Source organism: Ostrea edulis, chromosome 3 (assembly GCF_947568905.1).
Source record: "Ostrea edulis chromosome 3, xbOstEdul1.1, whole genome shotgun sequence".
Lineage (NCBI taxonomy): Eukaryota > Metazoa > Mollusca > Bivalvia > Ostreida > Ostreidae > Ostrea > Ostrea edulis.
In genome coordinates, this window is record NC_079166.1 from 52,607,014 (window position 1) to 52,619,034 (window position 12,021).

A 12,021-nucleotide genomic window follows, 5' to 3' on the forward strand; every position below is an offset into this window, starting at 1 on the left:
TAGCCGACAATGTTGGTAATTTTACCATGGAATAATTCAGAATGTCTGAAGAGCGGGGCTAAACGTAGATTAACCCCGGTGGACCTTGTGTTAGTGCAGATATCTACTCCAACAGCGAATCCAGGCTGTCTCGCTTATTTATTTCGTGCACAGATTGCTGGAGCGAACTGAAAACGTAAACGGAGGAAGATCTGGTCGGTCTTTACAATAATAATGGAAATATGATTAGAGAAACTCTCTGTATCATTAATTCGATTATAGTTTAATTTGAATGTAAAACTTATACGGTACCAATTTTGATGCACCAGATGCGCATTTCGACAAATAATGTCTCTTCAGTGATGCTCAACCGAAATGTTTGAAATCCGAAATAGCTATGAAGTTTTAGAGCTAAATATAGCCAAAAACAGCGTGCCAAAAAAGTGGAGCCAAATTCGTCCAAGGATAAGAGCTATGCACAAGGGAGATAATCCTTAATTTTGAAATGAATTTCTAAATTTTATAACAGCAATTAAATATACATCCGTATTTTCAATCTAGTAACGAAGTACTAATGCTGTATGAGCGACGTTTTATTAAGTATTAATTTATATACAGTGTAGAGGGTTCTGTACCGCAAATATTGAAGAACTAGAGTGTTAATTTGTCATTGAAAGGGTTTATATCTAATATACAGCATGGAATGATCATGTTTCCCTCTTCCAGGGTGGAGACATGTTTTTTGTACTTTTTGTCCGTCTGTCAATCCATGCGTCGGTCACAAAATCTTGTGAACGCTTCTCATTCTGTAAGGCTTACTAGTAATTATCGGATAAACTTGAAACTTTGTACAATGTTTCATTGCCATTTGTAGATGTGCATGCTGTCGGGACGTGAGAATCTAATTATTTTTCAAAAGTTAGAGTGGATCTAAGGGTGGTGGAGGATGTTAAATAGCTTGTGAACACTTCTCCTCTATCGCTTATCCGATATGCTTGAAACTTTATACAATGCTTCATTGTTATTTGCATATGTGCATATTGCTGGGACAGGATGACCCATTTGTTATCCTTAAAATTATAGTGGATCTAATAGGGGTCACCTATATAGCTCATCAGATAACCCTGAATTATAATTTAATGATGTTCAGATCATTCTGAACCAGGGATCTAATATTCTCCTACAATTTACAGTGGATCAAAGAGGGGTGTTTTATAGTTGTTGGTTTTTTTCACTTTCCTACTGGTACTCAGCCTAACATCATTAGTTTGTATTGTATACAACAATTACATTGGTCACGTGGGTGTTAAGTCTTTTCTCCATCTTTTTCCTTAATGCACAAAGTGCATTTCATAATGACTATGTCTCTGTCCATGCTTTCTTCTCCATATCATGCAATGCATTAAGTCTTGTTTTTCTTTTTTCTAAATTTTTCACACATGCAAATACTTCATTAGCTAGAGCCCTAGTTGTAATGATATATAACGGGTATCAAATATTTATAGCTTTGATATTTAACCTCAGAATCAATAGTGACCCTTGCATTAGATCTGGACCTTAAGTCAAAGTTCAAATTCAACAGGGGATTCAATCGTGTTTAGATAATCAATGACAGCTGGCAGCAATATATTAATGCTTAGAAGTTTCAATGACGTTTTTAATTTCAATAGCTCAGTGATGCCCATTTAAAGGTATGAACAAATTAACAATGTATTATCTCTTTTGTTGGGCGTTGCTGAGGTAAATATGTTTTCATGTATGTATAAATAAATGATAACATTATTCTTTTAAAATAAAAAAAAAACCATTTTTTTTTTTTTACATTCATACAAAATAATTGAAACATTGCCGATTCTGATAAACAAACACATATGCACCCCCCGCCCCCAACCTACATGTACGGCCACGTGCTACCCTGCTAATGAAAGGTTAAATGAAAGTCTGGTGAATCCGGATCTGGATTCAGGTATTAAACGTACACAAGCTGACTTTCATCCCAGTTTATCCTCCCTGAGGGTCCACGCAATAATAAAAGCTGTTTTACAATTGTCATCATAAATCTTCTTTCGGGGTTGAAAGATTGTCCGTCAAACTTAACAGAAAGGAGGGACATTATAGCATGTACGAGTATATCCAGCATTATCCTCAAGTCAATGCAACTGCCTTCCGAAAAATGATTTTGACTTGTGTTTAAATTCTTATTCGGGACAATTTGTAGTAATCCTGTTTTTTTTTTTAGATTATGGATAATGTTGTTTTTATAGCCTGACTAGGGATAGCTGAATGACACTGTTTTTGTATTTTGCATGCTTGGTTCCATTATACACACCATTCATCTTTTTTCATTTCATTGTATTCAATGACTACGATGGTTGTTTTTTTTAAGTTTTAGCGGATGTAACTCTGCCAGAAAGTTCGTACAAAAGTACCGCATGCTCCACACCATCGGGGTCCCCTGTTTCTCTAAACTGTAGTACGTCATTAAATGATGCTGATATCATAGCGATATCTTCATTCAAAGCTATAGCGAAGAAACAGAGCAGTGTGTGTCTCCGCAGTGGAGGCTGCTGTCATCACAGCGAGACAGCGGACTGTGTTTTCCCGTACTATAATGTCCGAAATCCAGCGGAGAGTTTTGAGTTGTATCAGGAGTGCATGGGACACGAAAGAATGTGCCGTCATCCAGTCAGAGTACCGCGGATTCCTACTCCACAGGAATGTCTTAACATAATGCTCTATCCGTCAGATATTGAATTTGTGGAAGTTCAATATTATTGCATAAAGCGTAAGTTGATTACTACCATGCTAAAAATGATTTTATTCTTTCATTATATTAGAACAATTCCGTATGCTTAGGTTAGCATAAAATATTTATCTTTTGATAATGTAAGTTTGCTATCTATTGTTATTAATATTTTATTCATTTATAAAGCGCAAAATTACAAATAGTTTCTATTTTGATTTTATTATTGATTTTGTTTAGGATATTGATCTCGATGATTTATATGTTGTTTTATTTGATTGAATTTTTTGCGGAAACAATCCTTGAACCACAAATTTGCAAAAAATAGCTGACTTCGGGGAAAAGGTGCGATAAAATGTAATTTTTAAGATGTGTATAAGAATGTAAATTTGTTCACAATTTTTTAAGTATTCTTTTTCATAGACGACAAAATAACCAGTCTACGTCCAGGAAAACACTACACGGACCAGTATCAGATGGTGTATTCTCAAACAACGGATTATCCTTTATCATCTGGAAGTTTGGAAGAAGTTTGGTGTGAAGTGTCGTCGACTGGTGCCATTTTAAAACTTATTGCTATGGATGTTCAACTGAAAAACAGTGATATTTTATCAGTTAAAAACACCCGTACATGTGCCAGTTTGTATACATTTCCCAGGTCATATACAAATAAGTACAAGCTAAAAGACGTTGCAAACTTGACGAACAATGTGTATTTGCATTATAGAGGATACGGAAGGTTTTGGGTTGGATTTCTATGTACGTTAACTGATTCCTCTTTACGCTTCACCATAGTCAATCTTGATACTTGCATATCTCTGTAATTTGTAGAAATATTAAACTATGATGATTGGCTTTTTTGCAGCAAGAAATTATAGGATTTCAATAAATTGCGGAATATCTGTTGATAACAGTTGTAAAAAGAGGGATCTATCTACCATATCAAGATCTGATCAGAAGGAAAAAGCAACAAAAGACGAAAAAAGTTTGTAATGTTGATAATTTATCGCAGTTTTCTTTAGCTATTTCGAGGTTTGTATTTCAAACGTCTTATCCATTTCCTATATTCTTGTATCTTATTTCGTATATGAATTATTAAGAATTTCAGACTCTAAGCCTAATAAATGGTTGAAATAACATATTATTCAAGCTTAAGGAGTTATGGTGAAATGATACAAAATAAGATATTTTCATTCAACATTATGTTATTAGTTTATTTATGATCTAATGCTGATATTAACAAATGTGTACGTAGATTTTTTTCTAACGCTAAAAAGGTATGCACAATTTGTAGGAAATACCTATATCGCACATAGTGAAAATGTATGCGTTTAAAGCTCAGAGATTGAGTCCTTTTTTTAACCGAAACTCCTTACACAGTGTAACCATGAACAAAGAAAGGTATCGACCTCTGGCCTTGATAAAACACTATCCACTCACATCAAACGCCCAAGAAATAGTTTTAAAATTCGTTATCTACAGGTCGCCATGCATATAGTAATGTATGCCGAAATTCAAGTCACGGGGTCTTAAAAAAGCAGATTTACGCCATCATTTTGGCGATTTCACCTGTTTATTTTTACTCGGACATATACCGGTTCAGGTCATCCAATGAGTTTTCCCATACGACCACAGCAAAATTCAGACAAGTGGGAAATATTTCGCATCTATTGTACGGAATTTCACATCAAACCTATGCTACTCATTCATATTTCAACAAAGTTCTCTATGTATGCTAAATCTGGTCTTGATAATCTGAGCATGTTTACTTTTTACCGATAAATTTACTACTGATGTACATATGTATGTATATTTCAGTTGACTTATGGTGGATTGCACTAATCATTGCGCTGATTTTGGGCACTGTTATTGCAGTGTATTTCTATAAGAGGCACAAGGATGAACAAAAAGTAATGTTTTATTTGATTATGGAAATAGCATCATGTTGACATATAATCATACCTCTAAATTTTCTTTTAAAATTATTGATTTATGTTCCAAGATTTTTAAAGCAAATGGCATGGTATTTAACTTATATATAACTGTAAATATCATTTTAGTTAAAGTTAAATATGTATTTATATTTCTATGGTATTATATTTATCTTATACAAAATCACGATTTTCATTTCTTTTTCTACAGTGATATGATAATTGTATATACATGTAATGTGTCTATGTTGTGTTTATTTATTTTAATTTCTTTTCTTCTTTTTTACATTTTTGTAATATCATAATTCTTTCAGATAAAAGTGGAGAGCGGCGATTTACAATACCAGTATCCCGACCCTGCCGACATATTCGCAGTTACCCCTGCTGAAACAAACTTAATCGCCCCAATCAATTTGTTTGTACCCAAAGACCGAAATAACGCACAAGCAAAAATAAACAAAAATAAAGAGAACGAGGCTGATACCACTAAAACTGATGATGACGAACGAAAGAAACCGAGGAAGAGCAGATCTGAAAACGGAGAACAAGCTATCATATAGGAAATAGAAACCCTAATGAAAGAAAAAATGGTTTATAGAAATTAAACATTTTTATTTTTCATTGTGTTTTCCATCGGATGACAAAAGTAATGATTAAAATAGCTTACTTTTCTTGACACTCATTTCATGTGTCTTCATTATTTCATAAGAGACATTTGACAGTGACAAAATATACTGTTAAGATGTGATAAAAATTTATTCAAACTACTGAAAAAAAGTAATGGACCATTAAACTATTTGCTGAAATGGACAGGCATGTTATTTTGTCTTCATCTGCAAAAAAATGGTGTAATTGCTCAAAACAATATGTATAGGATGATTCAAGAGAGTTAAACAGTACAACATCTACTTAATACTGTACTGTACTATTATAATCCAAAGTCTACTAGTGTACTAATACAATCCAAAGTCTACTAGTGTACTATTACAATCCAAAGTCTACTAGTGTACTATTACAATCCAAAGTCTACTAGTGTAATATTACAATCCAAAGTCTAATAATGTACTATTACAATCCAAAGTCTACTAGTGTACTATTACAATCCAAAGTCTACTAGTGTACTATTACAATCCAAAGTCTAATAATGTACTATTACAATCCAAAGTCTACTAGTGTATTATTACAATCCAAAGTCTACTAGTGTACTATTACAATCCAAAGTCTACTAGTGTACTATTGCAATCCAAAGTCTACTAGTGTACTGTTACAATCCAAAGTCTAATAATGTACTATTACAATCCAAAGTTTACTAGTGTACTATCAAAATCCAAAGACTACTAGTGTACTATTACACTCAAAAGGTTACTAGTGTACTATTACAATCCATAGTCTACTAGTGTACTATTACAATCCAAAGTCTACTAGAGTACTATTACACTCCAAAGTCTTCTAATCTACTAATACAGCCAAAGTCTAATAGTGTATTATTACAATCCAGAGTCTACTAGTCTACTATTACAATCCAAAGTCTACTAATGTACTATCACACTTCAAAGACTACTAGTGTACTATAGCACTCCAAAGTCTACTAGTGTACTATTACAATCCAAAGTCTACTAGTGTACTATCAAAATCCAAAGACTACTAGTGTACTATTACACTCAAAAGGTTACTAGTGTACTATTACAATCCAAAGTCTACTAATCTACTAATACAATCCAAAGTCCACTAGTGTATTATTACAATCCAAAGTCCACTAGCGTACTATTACAATCCATAGTCTATTAGTGTACTATTACAATCCAAAGTCTACTAGTGTACTATCACAATTCAAAGACTACTAATCTACTAATACAATCCAAAGTCTACTAGTGTATTATTACAATCCAAAGTCTACTAGTGTACTATTGTAATCCAATGTCTACTTGTGTACTATTACAATTGAAAGTCTACTAGTGTACTATTACAATCCAAAGTCTACTAGTGTACTATCACAATCCAAAGACTACTAGTGTACTATTACACTCCAAAGTCTACTAGTGTATTATTACAATCCTAAGTTTACTAGTGTACTATTGCAATCCGAAGTCTACTAGTGTACTGTTACAATACAAAGTCTACTAATCTACTAATACAACCCAAAGTCTACTAGTGTATTATTACAATCCAAAGTCTACTAGTGTACTATTACAATCCATAGTCTACTAGTGTACTATTACAATCCAAAGTCTACTAGTGTACTATCACAATCCAAAGACTACTAGTGTACTATCACAATCAAAAGTCTACTAGTGTACTATCACAATCCAAACTCTACTAGTGTACTATCACAATCCAAAATCTACTAGTGTACTATTACAATCCATAGTCTACTAGTGTATTATTACAATCCAAAGTCTACTAATACAATCCAAAGTCTACTAGTGTACTAATACAATCCAAAGTCTACTAGTGTACTATTACACTACAAAGTTTACTAGTGTACTATTACAATCCAAAGTCCACTAGTATACTATTACAATCTAAAGTCCACTAGTGTACTAATACAATCCAAACTCCACTATTGTACTGTTCCAATCCAAATTCTACTAATCTACTAATACAATCCAAAGTCTATTAATGTACTATTACACTCCAAAGTCTACTAGTGTACTAATACAATCCATAGTCTACTAGTGTACTATTACACTCCAAAGTCTACTAATCTAGTAATACAACCCAAAGTCTACTAGTGTGTTATTACAACCCATAGTCTACTAGTGTACTATCACAATCCAAAGTCTACTAGTGTATCATTAAAATCCATAGTCTACTAGTGTACTATTACAATCCAAAGTCTACTAGTGTACTATCACAATCCAAAGTCTACTGAAGTATCATTACAATCCAAAGTCTACTCGTGTACTGTTACACTTCAAAGTCTACTAATATAACCCAAAGTCTACTAGTGTACTATGTCACTACAAAGTCTACTAATATACTAACACAACCCAAAGTCTACTAGTGTACTATTACAACCCAAAGTCTGCTAGTGTACTATTACAATCCAAAGTCTACTAGTGTACTATTACAATCCAAAGTATACTAGTCTACTATTACAATCCAAACTCCACTAGTGTACTATTACAATCCAAAGTATACTTATCTACAGTTACATTTCAAAGTCTAGTGTTTTATTAAGATCCATAGTCTAATAATCTACTAATACAATCCAAAGTCTACTAATCTACTATTACATTCCAAAGTCTACTTGAGTACTATTGCACTCCAAAGTCTTCTGATGTACTAATAGAATCCAAAATCTATTAATCTACTGATACAATCCAAAGTCTACTAGTGTATTATTACAATCCAAAGTCTACTAATATACTATTACATTCCAAAGTCTACTAGTGTACTATTACAATCCAAAGTATACTAGTGTACTATTACAGACCAAAGTTTACCAGTCTACTATTATAATCCAAAGTCTAATAATGTACTATTACAATCCAAAGTCTACTAGTCTACTATCACAATCCAAAGTCTTCTAATCTATTAATACAATGCAAAGTCTACTAGTGTACTATTACAATCCAAAGTCTAATAATGTACTATTACAATCCAAAGTCTAATAATGTACTATTACAATCCAAAGTCTACTAATCTACTATTACAATCCAAAGTCTACTAATCTACTATTACAATCCAAAGTCTACTAGAGTATCATTACAATCCAAAGTCTACTAGTGTACTATTACAACCCAAAGACTACTGGTGTACTATTACAATCAAAAGTCTAATAATGTACTATCACAATCCAAAGTCTTCTAATCTACTAATACAATCCAAAGTCTACTAGTGTATTATTACAATCCAAAGTCTACTAGTGTACTATTACAATCCAAAGTCTAATAATGTACTATTACAATCCAAAGTCTACTAGTGTATTATTACAATCCAAAGTCTACTAGTGTACTATTACAATCCAAAGTCTACTAGTGTACTTTTACAATTCAAAGTCTACTAGAAAACTATTACAATCCAAAGTCTACTAGAGTATCATTACAATCCAAAGTCTACTAGTGTACTATTACAATCCAAAGTCTACTAGTGTACTATTACAATCCAAAGTCTAATAATGTACTATTACAATCCAAAGTCTACTAGTGTATTATTACAATCCAAAGACCACTAGTGTACTACAACAATCCAAAGTCTACTAGTCTACTAATACAATCCAAAGTCTACCAGTGTACTAATACAATCCAAAGTCTTCTAATCTACTAATACAATCCAAAGTCTAATAATGTACTATTACAATCCAAAGTCTACTAGTGTATTATTACAATCCAAAGTCTACTATTGTACTATTACAATCCAAAGTCTACAAGTGTACTATCACAATCCAAATTCTACCAGTGTACTATTACAATTCAAAGTCTACAAGTGTACTATCACAATCCAAAGTCTACTAGTGTACTATTACAATTCAAAGTCTACTAGTGTACTATTACAATCCAAAGTCTACTAGTGTACTATTACAATCCAAAGTCTACTAGTGTACTATTACAATCCAAAGTCTACCAGTGTACTAATACAATCCAAAGTCTACTAGTGTACTATCACAATCCAAAGTCTACCAGTGTACTATTACAATTCAAAGCCTACAAGTGTACTATCACAATCCAAAGTCTACTAGTGTACTATTACAATCCAAAGTCTACTAGTGTACTATCACAATCCAAAGTCTACTAGTGTACTATTACAATCCAAAGTCTACTAGTGTACTATCACAATCCAAAGTCTACTAGTGTACTATTACAATCCAAAGTCTACTAGAGTACTATTACAATCTAAAGTCTACTAGTGTATCATTATAATTTAAAGTTCACATTGAATTGATATGGCCCATTTCGAGTTACGAATGCTGTTTTGGATTTGTCGTTTGGGTCCATTTCAATCTGCTAATAACCATAGTGTAAATCAAGGGATGAAAACCATTTACAGCCAGCCAGTTAATCCAGGGTCTCATCAATGCGTGGAATCGGATAGGCGTCTTTCTCGGTTATTGCATTCAATCGCCTGTAGTCCGTACAAAATCGTGTAGACCCATCCTTCTTTTTCACCAATACTACTCTAGAAGACCAACGGCTATTTGAAGGTTCTATGATCTTGTTCTTCGTCATTTTCTTCACATAGTTTTCTGCTTCCGCATTCATGTGTTCTGGGAACGCCCTTGATTGGTTTCTGATCTCCGGTATCGATGCTATGTTTAGCAAACCCTGTTCTTCCCATGTCACTATCAGACTTTGTGAACAGTTGAGCATATTTCGACTGAAGAGTTTTAACTGGATTTACTTCTGTCTTACTCATATTCTGGCAAGTCCTCATATACAGCTCATTTAAAGGACACATCTCATGTTTTCAAAGTATACAAAATTACATGCATTTTGCCTTCTTTTATGCTTATAGTAATTAATTCTAACAGTTCGTTCGCCAAAATTTTGCGATAATTAACCACAATACAGACTTAAATCTAAGCCCCGATTTCAAAAAGTCTAGTTAATTAGGTAGGTAGTCACGTGGTACAGTGACGTCACATGCGCCCTTCGGATTCTATAAGTAGTGAGATATTATTAAAAACTCAGTTGTAAGGGCCTGATTTATTCACCATGGGCAACATTTACATCGATTTTCCGAGTTTTATATGTTTTCGCCACCAGTGCATACATATAGCGATGTAAATACCCAAATATAGCGAGGAAAGCGTGTATGAAATCGGCTATATTGCGAGTAAATGTTTATATGGGTCGCTGTCTACAGACTGTTTGATAATGTTATTCCTTCATACATCTGTAATTGGAGCTGTTTTTCCCCAAAAAATAAACAGTGCAATTATTATTTATTTTTGGATTAGACAAATTATAATACGTTACATTGTTGACAACTACTAGATCTACTAGTAGTTGAACTACGTCCTATGCCAAGCTATTATCACAGCCGAGTGCATTTCGAAAAGAGGGGAAAAGAAACAACACACACAAATCAGTAAAAATAATCAAATTTAAAGTGGAAATTATAATATTTTATTTTAATAAAGCAATCTTATTATTATTTTTGAATTGTGATCTGCACGTCGTTAGGAAGTGGGAGCACGGCGTTATACTGATGCATTCTTGAAAGATGTTACGAGTTCATTGAGGATTTAAATTTATAATTCAATTTAAAGTTAGGAAATACAGTATTCTATTACTTGTATAATTAAAAGTTCAATTATTTTGTATTTAAAATGTTTGTAAATCTACCATTTGGTAGAAACTGGAAGCACGTTATACCGGGTATGTTGTTACTGACAAGGTGAAGGTCAGTTAAATTGAATTTGTATTGAATTTGAAGACCAGAACAGAATTATGTAGTGCTTATAAGCTTCGATATATCCATTTTATCGCAGTTTATCAGGGTCTCTGTCCAAGCGGTTTTTGAAAAGGTGACTGGGTGTGGTTTTTTTAAGGTAAAATTCTTGCTCCAACAAAAAATTGTCCACATCTTTTTTCTCGTACCTTCCTTCGAAAAATTGAAAAATACTCAAGTCTGAATCCTTTCTACCGACAACTAGTACACCCAAGCACGGCACAAAACTTCTTAATGAAATATTATTTACAAGCCGTCAATGTGATAATTGGTTTTTTGTCGATTAAATCTAACCTGTTTATGGAATGGCTAATAAATGTTTTTAAACCCGAGGGCGCATGTGACGTCACACATAATGGCGCGTAAAATAGCGAAAGTAAATATGCATATCGCAAGATTTGAATTTCATCGCTTTCAAACTAGAAAACTACGCAAAATATTTCATTTGAAACACATTTAAAGTAGTTTTAGGCACGAGAAGAATTAATTTTGCTGAAAAGGTTTAGAAACATGCGTTGTGTCCTTTAAGTTCTCAGGCAATTTGTCAGCAGCAGTTGTAGGTTGGCAATCATCTTCTATTATACACTCTAAGACCTGTGTGAATTATTACATTCTCGTCTTATGGATTCAAAAGTCTTACTGGGACGGTAGAGCTACCTCTCACTACTTTCCTTCCAACCAGTCCTCTGCCAGAACCCAAAAACGTTTCTGCAGGCCCCACCATTCCAACATCTAAATGTATCTCATTGTTATCTGGAACTACAACTTTTCCCTTTGTGACAATTTCTGTCTTTGATGGTATGGACACCGTTTCCAGTGCCACAATTCTAAAACATCCAATTCTGCCCTCAAATTCTAGTGAGTGGATTCATCTCCTATTCTCAGGATTCTTTCATGTAAATTAATTATGCCTTTGTTAGCTTTCAAACAATCAAGGCCCAGAACAGCATCAACAGTCATGTCAGCAACAAGTGC

General features: G+C 33.4%; 1 protein-coding gene across 3 annotated transcripts in view; it reads left to right on the forward strand.

The window, feature by feature from the left end:
• LOC125674927 (uncharacterized) overlaps positions 1–5,335 on the forward strand; it is a 33,484-nt gene extending 28,149 nt beyond the window's left edge. For 2 of the 3 annotated variants that reach the window (XM_048912303.2, XM_056158102.1), the window contains 5 exons: positions 2,366–2,764; positions 3,146–3,481; positions 3,588–3,707; positions 4,541–4,632; positions 4,968–5,335. The gene's annotated coding sequence lies outside the window, so the exon portion shown is untranslated. The remainder of the gene's footprint in view (positions 1–2,365; positions 2,765–3,145; positions 3,482–3,587; positions 3,708–4,540; positions 4,633–4,967) is intronic. The other variant, XM_056158103.1, reaches the window with a different exon arrangement.
• Positions 5,336–12,021: the final 6,686 nt, after the last annotated feature.